We start from the raw sequence: 16,426 nt of genomic DNA, 5'->3' as shown, positions 1-16,426 counted from the left end.
CGGGGAAAGGAGAAAAGATGCATTTTGGGTTGAAATTTGGGATGAGATGAAGAGCTGGTTAAGCAGGGGGCAGCAGAAAGGCTGTTCAGATGACAAGAAGCCTCGCTCAAGAAGTTTTATATACAAAGACTTTTAGGAAAATAGACTCAGCTGTTGAAGTGGCAAACCGGGGCTGTGTCTGGTTCTGGAGACTCTGGCTTTGTTATGTGTGCTCCTCATCCAACGGGCTGGCGGCATCGCTCAGCTCTGTAGGGACTTGAGTGTCTATGTAGGGGCGTTATTGTCACCCCATTGTGTAGGTGGGGAAACTGAGGTGTGAAGGAAGTTGATTTGCTTAGGAATCACATAGCTACTGAGTGTCTGAGGGTCTTCCTGACTCCAGGACCAGAGTCTTTTCTATTATGCTACCTAGCTACTTTGCAAGCAGAGGTTCTAAAGCTGGAGTTGTTCTTATGAACATTTTAATAACTGTATTTCAATATGATTAGCTTCCATTTTAATCCCTAGTAGTTTATTTTGTGCATTTACAAATGTTATTTTGTGAAGGGGTCTGACAGCTCATGGAACAAAAAAAAACAAATTTAGAACTCTTGCCTAGAAGTCTTTGGTGTTCCTGTAGGACTCCACTTTTTGGTAGGCGTTTGGTATTCCTGTAGGTCTCCACTTTTTGGTGGGTCTTTGGTGTTCCCATAGGATTCCACTTTTTGGTGGATCTTGGGTATTCCCATTGGATTCCACTTTTTGGTGGATCTTTGGTATTCCTGTAGGACTCCACTCTTTAAGTCTTTGGGGTTCATGAGAAGAGGCCCAACATTATCTGATAGTCTGGTTTCCACTCACTTGATCTTGATCTAGGTTAGTCAAATCCTGTCCATTTTGTAGGGTCCAGCTCAAGTCCCATTTTCTTCACAAAACTCTTGGACTCTCCCAGGTAGAGGTAATGACCTCTTCCTCTGAAACCTGGTAACATGCATTGTATGTACCATTTCTGTGGGACTTCCACAATTTAACTCAACTCAGAAAATATTTACTTCACACCTGCTGGGAGCAGAGTACTGCAGTCCCTGTTCTTAAGAGCATCCATGGTACTTGAAATGGTGAAGAGTGAGCAGGGAAACTAAAACAAGACAGAGCCAAGTGTGGTAGGAAGAAAGCAGAAACTGAAAGAGAAGAAAAACGAGAAGGGAAAGAATGTTTATATTTGGGGAAAATTGGGGAAGGTTTTGGTGGGGAGGTGGCGTTTCCACTGAGCCTTCAAGAAAGAGTCCCAGCAGATGAAGATGGGGAAGGAATGTATTTCAGACCCAGGAAGGGCTTGCTGTGGTCTTCCTTACATTGGATTTCTTTTTATGTTTCTAAGACCTGTCTCTCTAGTGATAACAGCAAGCTCCTCAAGCCTGGGATTGTTGTTTTTCCTTCATTATATTCTCAAGTATCTCTCTAACAGTTCCTTGGAAATGGAAGGCCCCTGGTACATGGGTTTGTGTGTATGTGTGTGTGTGTGTGTGTGTGTGTGTGTGTGTGTGTGTGTGTTGATAAAGCAGCCTCTGTTCCTTGGCAGCAAGCAGTAAGACAAGGAGGAAAATTGGACCAGGGCTCCATTTCAGCTCCTATTGGTATCGTTCCTTTTTTTTTTTTTTTTTTTAACCATCACAAAGCTGGAAAATGAAGGAACTAAATGTTGCTAGGGCACAGAACGGTTCCTTCACACATTCTAGGTGTGTCTGAGGCATGTGTGTGTGTGTGTGTGTGCTATACAAAAATGTGTCTTTTTATTTAAAAAAAAAAGAAAATTAAACACCTTATCAGATAAAATGTCTTGAAAGAAGGCACCCAAGCCTGAAAGACTATAGAAGGGGCACCCAAGGCCAATGGGGACCTCTGAGGGCACTTGAGCCGTCCATGCATCTAGAGGCTACAGCAACCCCTTCCTTTTTTTTTTTTTTAAACTTTGACCAAGCTTAAAGCCAACTGTTCTTTCTGTTTCACAACAACATTCTGAGGAAGGTCCTGTGATATGAGAAATGCCAGCCTGGGGATACTTTCCAAAAAGGTGTGCGACCACTGACTTTTGAGTGGTATCTGGGCACCTAGGAGAAGCTCAGTAGTAGTAGAAGCTCAGTAAATGCCTACTGGTTATCTGTGTTGTCTTAATTTGGAAAATGGGGAATCTGAGTGGCTTAACTTAAACTGTATTAATGAAAATTTCATTGTAGACGAGAGCTTGAATTTATATGGCTTTTTCTGGGTTTTGCAAACTGTCACATGCATTATCCTGATTATTCCTCACATCTCCTATAAAGCAGCAGGTAGTCTAAGTATTATTCCCATTTTACAGATAGGGAAACTGAAGGCCAGAAAGGTGAAGTGACTTGCTCATCTTTGAGTCAAGGATAGTAGTTCTTGATCTTTGTCATGTCATGGATCCTTTAGACAATCTAATGGAGCCTATGGATTCCTTTTTGAAGTTTTTAATTGCATAAAATAAAATTTACTTTAAAAATATTTACTTTTTGTTGAATACTTCCCAATTACATTTAATAAATTTCAGTATTCATTTTTCAAATTTCAACTTCCAAATTTTCTCCCTCCTTCCCATGAGAAGGCAAACATATGATATCATATTATGTGAAATCATGCAAAACTTGTTTCCATATTAGTCATTCAATAAGCTTTTATTAAGCACTTACTTTGTACCCAAGCATTGTGCTAAGTTCTGACAATACAAATGCAAGCAGAAGAAAAGCCTTACATTCTAAAGGCAGAAGACCTTGCGTAAAAGGGAGCTGGAAAGATGGGGGAGGGATGAAGATATGCAGCTTGTGGGGAAGACTCAGGAGACTTAGGGATATTCCCATCCAAGTTAAGAGATCCTCTGAAATCCATTGACTACGTGTAAGTTTGTGGATCTTAGCTTAAGAACTCCCATAATAATAAAAGTAAAACCTGGTCTCTACCCCAAGTCCATTGACGACAAGCCCAATCTTCTTTCTTTTGATACCAGTATGTAGCCGCCATTGTGGTAGATGCTCTAGAAGTTATCTCTACTTAACAGATGAGGCAACTGGGACTTTAAAAAAGGGAGGAGTAATTATTTGCTTAGGGCCACACAATAAAAGGCTAAAGTGAGGTTTGAATCCAGATTTTCAGATCCACTAAACCACATAGATTTTAATAAGGTAGCACAGAGAATTTATCTGCAAGAATTTAGCTTTGGCCATGGAACAGTCAAGGTTAATGATACTTGGGTACATTCATGTTCCATGAGTGCAGCTCAGCTCCTGCTTGGGGGAGCAAAATCATATCTGTCTCATTCTATGAGCGGATCATCTTAAACTATTGCTGTTACTTCATACACTTTGTGCATTTCACTTTGCATCAACTCATGGAAGTCTTTCCACATTTTTTGAGAGCATCCTACTTGTCATTTCACATAGTAAAATAAAAACAATACTATACATATATGATATACATGTGTGTGTATATATATATATATATATATATATATATATATATATATACATGATGTATGTATAATCCTGTTTGACAGTATATGATGATGATAGTACATTATAATCACAAGGCGCAATTTGTTCAGCCATTCCCCAATTGATGAGCATCTCCTCAATTTCCAGTTCTTTTGCCATCAGAAAAAGTATGCTACAAATATCATTCTGCACAGAAGACCTTTTCCTTTTAAAAAATCTCTTTTAGGATATAGACCGAGCATGGTATTGCCATGTCAAAGGGTATGCATGGGTTTTATAGCTTTTTGGGCTTTGTTCCAAATTTCTCTACAGAATGGTTGGCTCAGTTCTCGTCTCCACCAACAGTATACTAATGTCTCATTTTTCCCAATTCCCCTCCAACATTTGTCCTTTTTCCTTCCTTTTTGCTCCCAATACTCTATCTAATAGGTAGAAGGTAGTACCTCGGAATTGTTTTAATTTGCATTTCCGGGAGATACTTTTGCTGGTTATGCTATTGGTGAATGTATTAGCTCTCTGCTCCACTTTGAAATCACTTACTCTTAAATCTTTTTGCTGTCTGTACTTTTATAATAGGCTTTGTCTCCAGATAAAGACAAACTAGTTTTTATTTCGTTCTGAGTGTTTCCTGTAAATGAGCAGATCATATTATGGGGGAGAGCCAAGGGCAACCATGTACAAATTTGCAGATACACTGGAAAACAGGACCTAAGAATATCTTAGGCGAGTATATGTCAATATGTTTTATGTAGCATTTAATGTTGGTGTTAGAAAATTAAACAAAGTTCTCCTTTCAAGCCTGCAATAGAATCTTACCTGATTTTTATATATATGGGAAACATCTCGTCCAAGGGAAGCCTATAGAGCTGCGTTCTGTTCCATGGAATCCATGCTTTTTTGGAAGAAAACAGTAGACACAGTGAGATCTTATTCTCTACACCTCTTGGCTGTGTGGCTGTGACTGTGCGGTCTGATGGACGTGGTTTGTTACATGCGTACATTGGTTTGTTTTACTTAGCTGTTTTTCCTTGCTATGAAGAATTCTCAGAGAGGCAAAACTGTTGGGAAGCAACAGTGATATTTAAAAAAATAACAAACTCAGAAAGTATAAATAAAATGTTCTGTTTGAAAAGGGAAAAAAAAACAGTGTAATTTGTTATTGAAAATTATCTGCCAGTGGCTGCATTTAGATTGGACATAGGATTTAGAACTGGGAGGGACTGTCAAAAGGCTTCTAGTCTGCAATGCAAATTTTAGAGATGAGTAAACTGAGGCTCAGAAAGTCGAAGTCACTGGCTTGATGTCATGCAGATATCTCTAGTTGTTGGGGCTGTTCCTCTTTGGTTCTTGAGAAGGCCAGTGACATCAGGAGGGGGAGGTCTTACCTGTAATTGAATTTAAGTGATACAAAGCCATCAGCCTCAGTCACTGGAGCCCAGGGCTGCGATGGCCTCGGTACAGTGGGAGACCGTGGCCTGGTTCAGCCGAGGTCTTCCCCAGGTCTACGTTGTCCGAGGCAATACCCATTCAGAGTATCACTAACAGCCTGAGAGACTTGCTCATTGAAAAAGGAGCAGTGACGAGGGAGTGCCATAGTCAGGAAAATGATTTAAAATAATTGATTTCTTTTATATTTTTATATATTTTATGAAATGCCACTGGAAACATTCTGAGAAGGGGGCTGTGGGATTCACCAGACCATGGCCCAGAAATGGTTTAGCACTCTCGATTTAGTCTAATTCTTCAAATTCCAGATAAGGAAATGGAGGCTGAGCTAAGCAAGGCAATTTGCTCCCAGTGGTACATCGTTCTTCTATGTCCTATCCCATCTGGAGTTTTGTAGAACTATTGAAGCCTCTGGGTACCCTAATGCACCCCCACAATGTAGAGACTACTTGTGACTTGTGCTCTTTCTGAGGTCAAAGTGGAGGGAGGGAGACCTGGACTGCCCTAGGACTTGTCTCAGGCTTGTCCCATCTCACATCTGTTTTCATGGCAACTGAAAGTTGTCAGGATGATACCATGATGCTCAAGAGTTTCATGCTTCTCAGTGATCCAATTTTGGTGCAAAAAACTTAATAGCATTTTTTCTGTAACAGTGAGGAAAAGGATGCCCCTGTGGTGTATTTACAGGGTCAACACTTTCCAAACAAGGCTTCCATATTGAAAATCCTCGGGCTGACTTTGGCCTTTTCACTTTCTTCACCTCTTCCAGCTGGCCAGTCACCAAGCATTCCCAATTCCATTTGATTCAAACGGTATCTTCTTTAGGAAACCTAACATGACACATCAGTGATAATTACTCCCTACCTCCTGCCATGTTGCACCTTGTTCAATTAAATTTAAAAAGCCCTTACCATAGCCTTCTTATGTACCAGTCACTGGGTATAAAATAACAGAAAAGGAAATAGTCCCTCTTCTCAATTAACTTACAGTACATTCTATTGGAGATAAAAACCAGGTATACAAATAACTGAGGAAGCCTTGAGAAGGGGCTCATGAAGAAGATGGCGCATGAGGTGAGTCTGAGTAGGGCTGTCACTCCCCACTGCCGGTGGTGCTGTTTATAGTGTACACTTGAGAAAAGCTTGTGGACACTGTGAATGACTTCAGTCTTCTCAGCCATGCAATGACCCAAGGGACTCATGATGAAAAATGCCGTCTTGTCTTCAGAGAAAGAACTGGTTGTCTGAGCACAGATCAAAGCTTGCTTTCTTTTCTTTCTTTTCTTAGTTCTCTTTTAGAAAATGACCAATATAGAAATATGTTTTGTATGATTGCGCACACACACACACACACACACACACAAAAGCTATATCTGATTGCTTGTCATCTCAGGGAGAGGGAAAAGGAGGGAAGGAAGCAGACAATTTGGAATTCAAAATGAAAATAAGTGTTAAAATTGTTTTTACATGTAATTGGGGAAAAATAAAATATTATTAAAAAAGAAATGCTTGTTGAATTGGTTGGAAACAAAGGTGATGATAAATTTGAAGAGATTAAAAAGTATTTAAAGTTGAAGTTGCATTTTTTCCCCCTAGGAATGGTGTTTTTCATGGTAAGCCTTAGTTGCCAAGGCAAACTCATCACTACATTAATTATATAGTTAGAAATACAGCAGAGAAAAATGGGTATTGATCATGAGCTATTCCATTCTACTTCTTCAGTATTAATTGAAAGTTATTCCTCAGATGCCACTTAAGAGAAATCCTCTAAGCTCCTTGGGAAAAAGTACTTAATATTTATTTGGGGATGTTAAATGAACTCACAGAAAAGCATCTGTTGGTTTTTTTTATTATTATTATAAATTTAACACTCTCAATAGATACTAAGAAGCCCAAAATGAGGAAATCTCCAAATACAGCCATGAAATTAGAGCCAATTACATTTCTATCTAAAAACTAAGGGCCTCGATTTGGGTTAAGGATCTGGGTGTTGGGCTGTCAGATGAGTGGTCACCAAAACTAGCCCTTCTATAGCAAAGGGCCGATGAAAATGTGACCTACATCATTTCCCTGATAGTTCTTTGTGTTACCCAAAGAGTAGATGATCATGACACAAAAGAGGCAGGGTCATTTTGGGGATTGTCTTTAACTCATGTGACCGTAAAACTTTTGAAAAGTTTTCTTCGATATCACCCAAGTACAAGAGGACATACAAATCAAAGGTCAGCTAAAGCAGTGAGTCCTCATATAGGCAAGCAAAAATTAGGGCGCTTGTGGATGCTAGGGTTCAAAGCAAGTAGAGGATCATTAACCAGGCAGAGAGAAGTGAGAATACTCACAATGATATTATTACGACAAATAGCTAACGAAACCAGTTAGTTGGAAGCCAACCATAAGGATTCAATAAGTCTTAAGGGCTTAGCTATAGATACAAAAGGTTAGTCATGAAGTTAGTTAGAATTATGCAGGTTAATTGAGTGTAAGAATGGACATAAAGCTTAAGTACCAGCTAATACCAACTTTGATTCCAAAGCTGTAAGACGCTTGCGAGGCACTGTCCATAATAAGATATGTTGTATAACATATGTAGCATAGGGATGTTAAAAATGAAAACAGTGTTCAAGTAACTTATAGTACATTGTATTGGGGATAAGCCATAGATATATGTGGCTGGATACAGTCCACAACTATTATGGGCATAAGAACTAATGGTTGTGTGAGTCAGTATAAGATGATTGATTATAATTAGGTAAATAAGCACTCTTATCTGGAATGAGCTATATGTGGGTGGGGTTCGAGAGCTGATCCTGAAAAAGCATCTTAGAAAGGGAGCAAAGAAGTATGAGGGCAGAAGTGTTTTAGAGCTAGTTTATACCTTCTCCTAGGAGAAGCAATTGTTAAATTTCAGTGTGAATGTTTATACCTCAGAAATCGATAAGCATCAAATTAAGACAACTCTTAGATACCACTACACACCTGTCAGATTGGCTAAGATGACAAGAAAAAATAATGATGATTGTTGGAGGGGATGTGGGAAAACTGGGACATTGATGCATTGTTGGTGGAGTTGTGAACGAATCCAACCATTTTGGAGAGTAGTTTGGAACTATGCTCAAAAAGTTATCAAACTGTGCATACCCTTTGATCCAGCAGTGTTACTACTGGGCTTATATCCCAAAGAGATTATAAAGAAGGGAAGGGGACCTGTATGTGCACGAATGTTTGTGGCAGCCCTCTTTGTAGTGGCTAGAAACCGGAAACTGAGTGGATGCCCATCAGTTGGAGAATGGCTGAATAAATTGTGGTATATGAATATTATGGAATATTACTGTTCTGTAAGAAATGACCAACAGGATGATTTCAGAAAGGACTGGAGAGACTTACACGAGCTGATGCTGAGTGAAATGAGCAGGACCAGGAGATCATTATATACTTCAACAACAATACTATATGATGACCAGTTCTGATGGACCTGGCCATCCTCAGCAACGAGATCAACCACATCAGTTCCAATGGAGCAGTAATGAACTGAACCAGCTACGCCCAGAGAAAGAACGTTGGGAGATAACTAAAAACCATTACATTGAATTCCCAATCCCTATATTTATGCCCACCTGCATTTTTTATTTCCTTCACAAGCTAATTATACAATATTTCAGAGTCTGATTCTTTTTGTGCAGCAAAATAACGGTTTGGTCATGTATACTTATTGTGTATCTAATTTATATTTTAATGTATTTAACATCTACTAGTCATCCTGCCATCTAGGGGAGGGGGTGGGGAGTAAGAGGTGAAAAATTGGAACAAGAGGTTTGGCAATTGTTAACGCTGTAAAGTTACCCATGCATATAACCTGTAAATAAAAGGCTATTAAATTTAAAAAAAAGGAACAATAAAATAAAATCGAATGTTGTATAAAAAAAAGAAATCGATAAGCATCATGATTGACATCTTGATTTATGATTTTGTCAATTGCCCAAATTTAAGAAAGTGATGGACAAAATATTAATAAAACAGGTTAAATTTTAAAGTATGTTATATAAACTTTTTTTTCCCTCAAAGAGCTTGTTGTTAAACACTTACAATCCTATATAAGACTGGAAGCAGAAACTGATCAAAATGTGAGTTCCTTAGAAGTCACTCACCATCTTCAGTGTGAAAGTCTAACCAAGAGCAGGGCTTAAGATGTTAAACTAAGAGGTGGAAAATGGTAGAGAAAAATTGGTCCTTTTCCTCTTTTACCCACTGTGTAAAAATGAATGAGGCGTCGATTGTTGTTTGTAATGAGATTCCAACTAGAAAAAGCTTTTCAAGTCTCTGTAATTAATTTATTTATAAGTGAAGTGACACAAACCATACTGCATGAAATGAGTTAAAATTGCTAACTGGCTGACCTCACGCTCATTGCCTCAGGCGGCAACATCACACAAAGGACTTTGTGATCATGGTCAGTAGATGTAGCTTCTCATTCAGTGATCAGTAAATAAATTATTGATCACCAGCACCACAAGGTTCATCTTCCCCTCTCGTGGCACCCCCCTGTCCATCTGCTTCCTAGTGACCTCCACTCCCAGCATTGTTCTCCAATCACTCAAGCTAACCCTTCATTCTACAGATAAGGAAAGTGGGCTAGGGGAGCTCGAGTGACAAGTCCAAAGTCATCTAGCTTGGAGGCATCAATGGGGGAATGGCCAAGATAAAATGTGTCAGAAAATGCTGCGAATGCTAGTTTCCTTTTTGTCTCTGTTTAGGGTCTGCGTATTAGTGTTGTAAAATTTTCAATTTTCTTTTCAATTGTGATTGTCAAAGTATTATATATTTCTTTTTTCTTAAAATTTATTTAACTTTTACTTTATACAGTAAAATAACCATTTCCATATATTTTCACACAGGATTGGGAAAAATAAAAATTACATTTAGTTCTATGAAGTTCAGAATTTTGTATGCTTATTTGTTTTTTGAGGTTTTTAAAAGAAGTCTTTTTTTTAAACAGTAGGAAATATGAGAGCAAAGCATTCTAGTTTAGTGGTAGTCTTGACCTTCCCCATGTTGGGAGTGGTCAATCAGGTGTGGAAAAAGAATTAAGGGGTTCTGGAAAGAGTTATCCGCACTCTTCTCTTTGTCATAAAAATATTGGAGAAGCAATGATTTGGATCGGATTAGAGACGCTTCTGATTCAGTGCTCCCTTGTTCTTCCCTCTCCCTCGTGTCATTTTTTAAAAATTTTAAATTTATGAAAGAAAGCATTTCCATTATATAGTATAAAAAATGGCTGCATAAAATTGTAAATCTATTATGTACATCTTGCTCTTCTTTATAAATATATAATAGTTACCATGGAAATTTCTTTTCTTTTTTTTTCTCCTTCTCTCATCCCTTCCCCACCCTACATGGCTACCATTATATACATATATTATATATATATATATTATATATGTATCACTCCATATATACTTCTATTTATCAGTTCTTTCTCTGGATGCACATAGTATCTTCCTTCCTATGTCCTTTGTGGTTAAGTCCAGCATTTATAATAGTCAAAATGGCTTATTTGCTTAAAACCATCCTTAACATAATATTGCTGTTACTGTATACAGCTTTTTCTTATTCCTGCTCATTTCATTCTTCATAATTTTGTGCAAAATCATTCTAAAATCATTGAGTTCATCATTTCAAATAGCACAGTAGTATTCCATCACAATCATATACCGCAACTTGTTCAGCCATTTCCCAACTTATGGGCGTCCCTGCAATTTCTAGTTCTTTGCCACTACAAAGAGAGCTACTATAAATATTTTAGAATGTATAGGTTTTTTCCTTTTTCCATAATTATCTTTGAAAATAGACCTTGTGGTGCCATTATTGGTCCAAGGGTATAGTCAATTTAATAACACTTTGGACATAATTCGAGCTCCACGATGATTGGATTAGTTCATAATTCCACCAACAATGAATTAGTATCTCAATTTTTCTATATCTCCTCCACAATAGATGATTGCCTTTCAATCATTTCATTTTCATTTTCTGATAGGTGTAAAATGATATATCTCAAGGTTGTTTTAATTTGCATTTCTCTAATTAATGATGTTTTAGAGCATTTTTCACATGACTATAAATTGTTTTGATTTCTTTATCTAAAAACTGCCTGTTCCTATCCTTTAACCATTTACCAATTGAGGAATGACTCATATTTTTATATATTTGGTAAAAATGTTTGTGTTTGAGATATGAGACAAGGGTTTCTGAGATAACAAAGGTTACCTGAGAAACTGTCTATAAATATCCCCTTGTCCCAATTTTCTGGTTTCCTTCTGATCTTGGCTACGTATATTTTGTTTGTACAAAAATATTTTTAATTTAATGTCATGGAAGTTATCTGCCTTATATCTCACTCTGTTCCCTCTTATTTATTCTTAAACGGTTTGCCTGTCCATAAAAAGTTTTCTTCTTAAACAATTTTGCCCATCATGTCCTTTTATAGAGATGGCTTTCCTAGTGAAGGACTTGACATCCTTTAAGCACACTCATGTCTTTCATCCCTGGTATGTTTTGTTTTTCATAGTTCAGGAAAATGATGATAAAGAAGTTGCTAACAGTAAAAAAATTCAGAAAGGGAGCCTATAGTTTCCTTTAAGGATAATGGCCAAGGCAAATAGTGGGCAGCTGTCCCACCATTCATATATATATATATATATTATATTATATATGAAGAAGAAGTTTAACTTCAGACTCATAGTTATAAAAAGAGGCACATACCATAAGATGGTACACATGGCAAATTGCTTAAGATCCTTCTTTTCCTTTAGGCTTTTGAAACTTCTACTTGACTGGATGCCCATCCCCTTTTCCATCCCACCTCCTTGCTCCCAGTCCAAGGCCCTGGATTCAGCTCTGTTCATTAGACATTTTCTTTATCTTATAGAAGTTCATAAGAAAAAAAGGGTCATAGTGTCATTGATTTGGAATTGGATGAAATCTTAGAAATCATCCCATCTAACCTTGCCATTATTGACAGATGAAGAGATTGATGGTCGAAAAGTTAAGTGACCTGCCTCAAAGCAAGTGGATTGGTATTTTGAACTCAGTTCTTCTGGTCACAAATCCAGTATTTTCTATTTTTAGCAAAAAGAAATAGTTAACAAATCCATTGCCATAGTGTTAGTCTTGTTCCCTGTTGTGCCTTTATCTGTAAAATAGGATAATATTAATACCCATCTTAGAGGGTTGTTGTGAGGATTAAATGAAATGATATTTGTAAAGTGCTCAGCACAGTACCTGACACATAGTAGGTGCTTAATAAAAGTTTGTTCTCTTCCCCCTTTCTCCCTGTACCACAATGAGGTCAGAGGTGAAGTTCCTTCTCCCATTTCCTGTTATGCAGCCCTAAAGGTGAGAGAAGAATATTATTCCCCTGGATATCAGTCTGGATATCAGGGAGAAGACTATGGGGGAAAGATAATAACTAATATATACTTCCTACCCTTCCTACCCTTGTGATGTTATGTGATATCATCCTGTTTTGCAGATGAGGAAATTGAGGGTGGAAAAGATTAAGTAATTTACCTGGAGTCATACAAATTCAGTGTCAATATCTATCACAGCAATGTCAATGTCAGTGTTTGACACAACTAGTCAATGTCAATGTCATTCACAGCTAGTCAATATCAGTGTGTGTCAGAGTTAATCAGTGTCTGTATCTATCACAGCTGGTCAATGTCTGTCATAGCTGGTCAGTGTCTGTCCCAGCTAGTCAATGTCAGTGTCTGTCACAGTTATGTCAATGTTAATGTCAGTCACAGCTAGTCAATATCAGTATCTTTCACAGTTAGTCAGTGTCTATCACAGCTAGTCAACGTCATAGCTAGTCAGTGTCTGTCTTAGCTAGTCAATATCAGTGTCTGTCAGAGTTAGTCGGTGTCAGTGTCTATCACAGCTAGTCAATGTCATAACTAGTCAGTGTCGGACACAGATAGTCAATATCAGTGTCTGTCAGTTATGTCAATATCAGTCACAGCTAGTCAATATCAGTGTCTGTCAGAGTTAGTCGGTGTCAGTGCCTATCACAGCTAGTCAATATCAGTGTCTGTCATAGCTAGTCAATGTCAAGTCCGAGGGAGGATTTGAAGTCGGCTCTTCTGGACTCCAAGGCCAGGATTCTATCCACTTTATCATCTCCCTGCTGATCTCAAGGGGAATGTGTGTTGAGAATTCTACCCGCTAAAAAGCATTCATGTCATCACTGAGAAAGAACATTGATTGCTGAACCCTGAAGTGCCCTTGATGATGCTACGTATCCAAAGAATTGTGATACAAAGCAGAGAAGGGAATTAATTATTAACACAGACATGATAAAGCTGAGAGTAAAAGATGGTGAAATTGAGTGGAAGGGGTGTGTGTGTGTGTGTATGTGTGTGTTTGTGTGTGTGTGTGTGTGTGTCTGTGTGTGTCTCTGTGTGTGTATGTGTGTGTGTGTGTGTTTGTGTGTGTGTGTGTTTGTGTGTGTGTGTGTGTGTGTGTGTGTGTGTGATGGGAAGCAATCTTTATTCACACAGCCAGAGGAATCATCTTTTTGGGTGAGATAGTTATGATCTAATCATTAGGCATATTCAGGATAAGGCCAGATAACTTTATGACAGGAGTAGTTCAGAGCATTTTCTGCTTGGTGCGGAGGACTGGGATAAATGATCTGAGAAGTCCCTCGCAGGCTTCTAACCTAATAGACACAACTCAGAGCTGACAGGGGAGATAGTTATTCGAACTTGGCAATAATAGAATCCAAAAAAGCATCTCTGCTTCCCCCCCCCCTTTTCTCCATGAAAAGTGAGGGTGAAAGGTTCAGCTTTCATGGAATGTGATCAGATTTTTGTCTAGTTTATCATCTTTCTACCTTTTCTCTCATCTACCAGTGACTGGAATCAGCCATGAGCGCTGGCGTGGAGGGGCTCCTAATGCAAATACTTCTCCCTCCTCTCCCCTTTTGTTAAATGAGCCTTCCAGGAACCAGCACTCAGACAACAGTGACAGTTCTAAGAGGTTATTTTATTAAGTGGTTCTTCCTTAAGAAAATGCAAGTTAATTCAGGAGACTTTTGCTCTGCTTCCGAGACTTCTTCAGGAAGGGACAAATAAAACTCAGTTAGGAAAAAGCCGAGCCCAATCATGACCCACTTTAATGCATGGTTTTTATCTGGCTATAGGCTAATTTGATAAAAATGGCATAAGCCCTGTAGCTGGTGTCCGGGACTCAGAGACAGTGACTAGCTAATTTGGGACCCAAGGTAAGAATTCTAAAATTGCATCCTCTTTGGCCTCCGGCCTAAAGCCATCAACTGCTTTGGATAGTAAGTACAAATTTTAGATATTTTTCTGTGCCCCTCACTTTGGTGTACCCAAGGCAAGTGTCACACTTGCCCTGCCCTTGTTGTTACAGCGCTGCTGAATGCTACTAAATGGCTCAAACTTAATGAGGCTCCCATGGGAAAGCTAGAGGCTCCCCATTTTTGTCTAAAGAGAGAGAAATGTCAAGCACCAAAACTTTGACGGAGTTAAAACCAGGAAAAGCGGTGCTCGTCCCAATGGAGTAACCAAGAAGGTAACCAACTTTAATAATAATAATTATAATGATGGTAATGAGAGCTAACGGTTATATGGCATTTACTATGGGCAGGCACCATGCTAGGAATATTATAATTTTTAACTTACTTGATCTTCATAACAATTCCAGGAGGTAGATGCCATTGATATCTCCATTATCTCACCTGTAGGTGAGGAGATGGAGCAAATGGAGGCCAAATTGGTTTGCACCAGATCACACGGCTAGTATGAGTCTGATGCGGGATTTGAATTCAGACCTACCCGATTCCAACCTCAGAATTTATTTTATTTCCTCATTTCTTCAATGAAACCAACATCAACAGAAGAAAAATAAAATCCTCCTAACAAATGAGTGTAGTATCCATGTAAAGCAATTTCCCCATTGGCCATGCCCCAAATGTAGGTCTCATTCTGCATCTTGACTCTATCACGTCTCTGAGAGGAAGTCAGGCATACTTTGCCTTCAATCCTCTGGAAACACGGTTCTCCTATGAAGTGATCAGAATTCTCAAATCTTTTACAGTTGTTTAATATATAAGGCCATTGTATAAGTTGTTCTCTTGGTCTTTCTCACTTTACTCTGCCTCAGTTCATAAAGTCTTTCTAGTTTTCTGTGAAAGTGTCCAGTTTATCATTTCTTATAGTTTAAGTATCTGTCATTACATTTATGTTCCAGAATTTGTCCCAGTTCTCCAGATGATGGCCACTCACTTGCAGTTCTTTGCCATTACGAAGAAGAGTCGTCGTAAATATTTTTGTACAAATGACTTTTCCTCTTTCTTTGATCTCTTTGGAGCATAGATGGAGTAGTGATATTGCTGGGTCAAAGGGTAGATACAGTTCAGTGACTTTTGGGCCATAGTTCCAAATGGCTTTCCAGAAAAGACTGGCCTTTTTTTGTCATGAGGAAAACTTTGCACTGGGAGGGTAGGAAGTGTGAGTGTGTGTGTGTGTGTTTATTGGTTTATTGAATATAGAGGCTTCAAGTCTTTTTAAAAATTTAAACTTTTTTAAAATACATGAACCAGTTAGTCCCAAGTCCTACTGGTCCTCCAGCTACTTCCCTGAATCATTGCCCGATGTGAATAGTGAGACAGTGATTATTCCAATTCACTATACCCTGGGGGTGCTTACACAGGGCAATATAATATTAAAAAGTGAGCCCTGGATTTGAAGTCGGAAGCTCTGAGGTTGAGTCTTAACACTGCTAGACATTAGCCATGTTATTCTAAGCAATTTTCACAAACATTTATTAACCACCACCCTCCGAGCACTGTGTTACAGGCAGTTATATATGGAAAAAACCAAAAACAGTCATTGCCTTTAAGGACTTTATATTCTGTCATGGGAAAGTATATTTGAATTCAGGTCCTCCTGACTCTGGGGGCAGCGCTCTTCTGTCCACTATAGTGCACCTTCCCTGCCCCTCTGAAGGCATTTCTAAGAAGTTCTGATTGATTTGAAAATCAAGGAAGAACTAACAAGTCATTGGAGAAATCTCGTTTTATTCACAGCCAGTGGGGAATTGACTGTCAGAGCAGGAAGGGATTCGGTCTGGTCTCCATCCCTTGTGGCTGCAATGCTCCCTCTCTCTTCCTCTGGGACTCTCATGTGACACTTCTCCCGGAAGCTCTTCCCCATCTCCCTTGATTATGAGTGTTCCCTCCTCCCCAATTTCTCCTGTATTATCTTCTCTTTGTATATGTTATTACCGCTCCTTAAATCTTACCTCTATACTTATCAACTGCATGATTCTGAGCGAGTTACTGGGCTTTTTCCCCTTCTTCTACCTCTTCTCCCAAGTCAGAAAGACTGAATTTGCTCTTCCTGTATGGGAAGTTCCTGGGGCCGAGCAGATCGAGATGCTTCTTGTGTCTGGATCACTGCTGTGCCTTTGGAA

Source organism: Sarcophilus harrisii, chromosome 6 (genome assembly GCF_902635505.1).
Source record: "Sarcophilus harrisii chromosome 6, mSarHar1.11, whole genome shotgun sequence".
Taxonomy (NCBI): domain Eukaryota; kingdom Metazoa; phylum Chordata; class Mammalia; order Dasyuromorphia; family Dasyuridae; genus Sarcophilus; species Sarcophilus harrisii.
Note: the sequence above shows the minus strand (reverse complement) of the source record.